Below are 4,492 nucleotides of genomic sequence, written 5' to 3'. Positions count from 1 at the left end.
AAAAAAAAAAAAAAAAAATAGTCCCCAGCAGGATCCTGAGATTTCAGACAGTGCCGAGCCCTCTGTACTTTTTTTTTGCACAGCGATGACAGAGTTGAATTTATGAGTTATCTACAGTGAGAGGTTCCCAACAGCAAGAGTAAAATACAGCCATACTGTAGTGACGGTTATTATTTATTTATTTCTTGTCTTTTTGAGACAGGGTCTTGCTATGCAGTTCAGGCTCGCCTTGAGCTCACTTTATAGCTCAGGCTGGTCTCGAACTCCTGAGGATCCTCCCACCTCAGCCTTCAGAGTGCTGGGATTACAGGTGTGTGCCACTACCCCCAGCTAGTGAAGGTTATTTAAATATAATCTCTCCAAATAACGTACTTCCACCTTTTCACTTAAAGGAAGCCCTTACCGCTCCTCTGGACGTATCTGAAGTGCTGGCATTGTTACTGCTGCCCCTTGTGGCCACTTTGAAGTATAAAATAAGGGTGACATGAAGAAAAAACAAGAAAAGAAACAGTCTGGCCGGGTCTGGTGGTGCTCACCTGCAATCCCAGCACTTGGGAGGCTGAGATAGGAGGATTGCTGTGAGTTCAAGACCAGCCTGGGCTACAAAGTGGGTTCAAGGCAGCCTGAACTGCATAGTGAGACCCTGACTCAAATAAATTAATAAATACGACATGAACGTAAGTGTCACAGCAGAAGGTGTTATAAGTAGGACAGCTACTAACCCACCACCGGGCAGGAGCGTTTACAGCGTGGACACAGTGGACAGGGGATGACTCACTTGCTGGGTGGTGCCAGGCAGGATGTAGAGTGCTGCTGGACACTCCCAAATACCAGGGACTTCGAATCTTGAGATGGGGACACAGACGAGAGTGCCACCAGGTACTAGAGCGGGCTGGGTGTAGGACGGTGACACTTTAACAACGTCTGGAAAGAAGGGTCAGGAGCTTCCCTGTAACAGGGAGTGTATTCCAGGAAGAGGAAGCCTGGCAGAGGTTGCAGGGCCCTGACGTACCTAGTGTACTTGGGACACTGAGATGAGGGCAGCTGAGGTGACACCGGTGAGCCAGGACCTCAGAAGGAGTATGAGCTGTAGCGCTGAGCGACCAGCCCCACCCAAGTACTTGCGGTGGAAGGGACAGGTGGGAGCAGATGGGAAAGCTGTGCGCCGTAGCCCTTCAGGGCTGGGTGGAGTGGTGGGCAGCACCCTGGAGGGCAGAGAAGGCGCTGAGGTTGGGGGACAGCCCTTGTGACCCACGTTGTGGGGAGCACACTAGGTGTCCTCTTAGCCCCTGGTGGCCCCTCCTCATCGACACTGGGGACACAGGGTCAGGCCAGAACGTCACAAAGGCCACACCATGAGTCACTTCTGGACACTCTGAGTCTCCAGGCACCTGAGGGGCCTCTGGGTGGTCAGCTTGTGCCTGAAGCAGAGGGGCCATTACTCCATCTCAACAGGGGAGCTCTCTCCATCAGAGGTCCAGCCGGGAAACACAAAGGAGAGAAGGGAACTGGGAAGAAGAACCCCTAGGGATGGGCACAGGAGGGCAAAAGACCAGAAAGGAAGCAGCAGTGGAGAAACCAGAGCCCGAGCTTTGTGGACACTCAGTGCTTAGGATGGTCGGAGCCGGAGAGCCACCGGTAAGCACCCTGGGCCTGATGCACTCGGCAGTGCCTAAACACCGTGGGGGGGGGGGGCTGGATTGGTTGTTCCCTGCCTGACCTCAGCCCTTCCCTTAGCCTCCCAGGGGCTCTGGGACCAAAAAGGAGTTGTCCGGGGAAGTGTCAGGTGTCTCTCTCAGGGCAGCAGAGCAGATCCTGTTGCTCACCCAGGTCGTTAGTACGAGACACACACGTTTCCACTGAGTGGTGAAATCGCCTGGGTTATGCAAGCCACAACCAGGGCATAGTGCTAGCAGAGACCTTCAGCTCTCCGGGCCAGTGCGCTGGAGGAATATTCACTGTCCTGCCCGCCCCCCTTTTGTCTATTTGAGACAGGGTCTCACTATGCAGTTCAGGCTGGACTTAAAGTCACTTTCTAGCCTAGGCTGGCCTTGAACTCACAGCGATTCCCCTGCCTCAGCCTCCCAAGTATGGGATTACGGTGTGTGCCACCACACCAGGTCTTTCTTGCCCCTTTATGGGCTGCTTCTGGCTGTAGAACATGCCTTTCAAGTCACCAGCTAGATCAGTTTTCAGACTCCTGGGCCACATGCTGTGGCCCCTTAAGTGGCAGCGATCCTTTTGGAAAGCATTTTCTGCACATGTTTGGGCCAGTTGTCACCACCGTCTTCTAAGGTTTTTACAGAAAGAGGCTGCTGCCTTGAAAGTTAGCATGGCTGCTATGGAAGTATCCGGCTCAATTAAGAACTGTCACCACAATAAAACAAAACAAACAAAAAAGCATGGTCACCAAGAGCGACAGGTTGCATAGAGACACGCACGGAGGTGTCTGACCACAAGCCCGCAGGGCTGAACTGGCCACAAGTGGAGGCTTCCTGCAGGTCCTCTGGGGAGGGCAGCAGCTCACTTGCCTGCCTGGCTTCAGCTGCGGAGGCCACGCCTCAGGGCTCGGGTTGCCCCCAGCTTCCTGGGAACCGTGCCTATCACACAGCTTCTAACATTATCAACTGTGCACAACAGCCACGCCTGCCAGAAGTAAGGAGACAGCTTCATCGGCTTCCCAACGTGTCTCCAGGGAGCAAAAACACGATTTCTCACTGGCAGAAGTCTTCCCCTTTGTTTGAGACAGGATTCTGCTAGTACGAGGTTGACCTTGTGTAGCCCAGGAAAGCCGGGAGCTCTCAATCTCCTCGTCTCAACTTCCCGAGTACCTGGGAACACACTGGGTCCCAAGTGTGCCCCATAAGCCTGGCCTAGGGGGCTTCCTTACTGAACTGCTTCTGTGAAGTCTTGTGTAGGGAGGACATTTACCCCGAGAGTCCACATCTGCGCAGATCTCAGGGGTAGCACATGCTGGCCATCAACATTCTACACAACCCCCAAGACAGCTTTCCCAGGGAAGACACCAAAGCAGGCTCCACGTGGTGGACATGGAGGCTTGGGGGTGACCCCTGGATGCAGTCACAGAGAGGCACCAAGTCAGGATGCTGTGAGCCAGGGAGCTTTTCATCCTACGCCCCCACAGCTGGAAACACTGATGGCATAAAAGCTGCGTTTGACTTTCAAAGGAAAAACCAACATGCAATCAAGTCAGTTCAGAGTACAGCGCAGTTGAAAGCAGGGCGATCCTCCAAAGGCCAGCGGCTGCCCACGCTGTGGCTGGAGGGAAATCACACAAATCACCTGCTTAAGGGCAAGGGGTGAGCCGCCCACGGGTGGGACCCACCAGGTAGGCAGCAGATCCCACAACACCACCCACGCTTGTTATCTGAAATGCGCTCTGAAGCTGTTTTCTTGGTGCATAAACAGATAATCTACACAAGCACAGGCTTTGGCCCTGCTGTTGGCACACAAACTTGCATACTCACACGCACACACCCACGTACACATTGACTGGTTGGTGCTCCCCAGCAAGAGCTGTCACACAAATCTTTCTTTGTCTTCTTCTTCCTCTTCTTCTTCCTCTCCTCTTCCTCCTCCTCGTCCTCCCCCTCCTCCTCCCCCCTCCTCTTCCTCCATCTTTCCCACTTGTCTGGGTTTTTGTTGTTGTTGTTGAGACAGAGTCACATTAAGTAGCTCCGGCTGGCCTTGAACTAGTGCTGATCCTCCTGCCTCAGCCTCCTGAGTGCTGGAATTACACATGCACACCAAGACTTCTTGCCCATCACCAAAGCTGCTACTCTTCCTTTGCAAAGTCTTTTGTCTTCCCACCGATAACCTTGACCCAGAAGAAACTCAGTAACATTCTGTTGCGACAGAGTTCTGGGTGAAAATGTAGCCTAAGACACAGATTGGAATTGATTCCGCGGCCAGAAAACGCTCCTCCGCCGTTGCTGCCTTCCAGAAGCCAAGTGGTTAAGAGTGGACAGGCGCTGGGCTGGGCCCGGGTGAGTTACGCCGCAGCTGCGGAGTGACGGACCAGCTATCACCCCCGTGCTGCGTTTCGTAAAACTGGATAAATAGCCGCCGCCATGAATGGTGGAGCTGAGGACAGTGTGAGTAATACTGGCCAGCCCTGAGTCAGACCTCACTTACTCGCTCGAGATTAGCTCCTAGCCCGCCCTAGGCAGAGGGCCTTCCCCAAACCCGCAGGCTGCCCTGCGCTCTTCTGCCCCGGCTCCTGCCACTTCCGAGCGGCCTTGCGGCCTAGCGTTTGCCGCTGCACAGCACCGTTATTTCTAGGCTCCCCGCATCTTATTGCTACCATCCTGCCAGACCAAGGTGTGAGAACTTGGGTACAAAATGTGCGTAGCAGCTTCACACAGCTGGGCTGAGAGCTGGAAGCGCAGCCCGATGTCCTGCAGAGGGGGAATGATACAGGGCACAACCCAGCATGTCAGAGGAAGGACCTCGGTATGGCAGCTGCCTGGGC

Source organism: Octodon degus, unplaced genomic scaffold (genome assembly GCF_000260255.1).
Source record: "Octodon degus isolate 3935 unplaced genomic scaffold, OctDeg1.0 scaffold00070, whole genome shotgun sequence".
NCBI classification, from domain to species: Eukaryota; Metazoa; Chordata; class Mammalia; order Rodentia; family Octodontidae; genus Octodon; species Octodon degus.
This window is presented reverse-complemented; position numbering follows the sequence as displayed.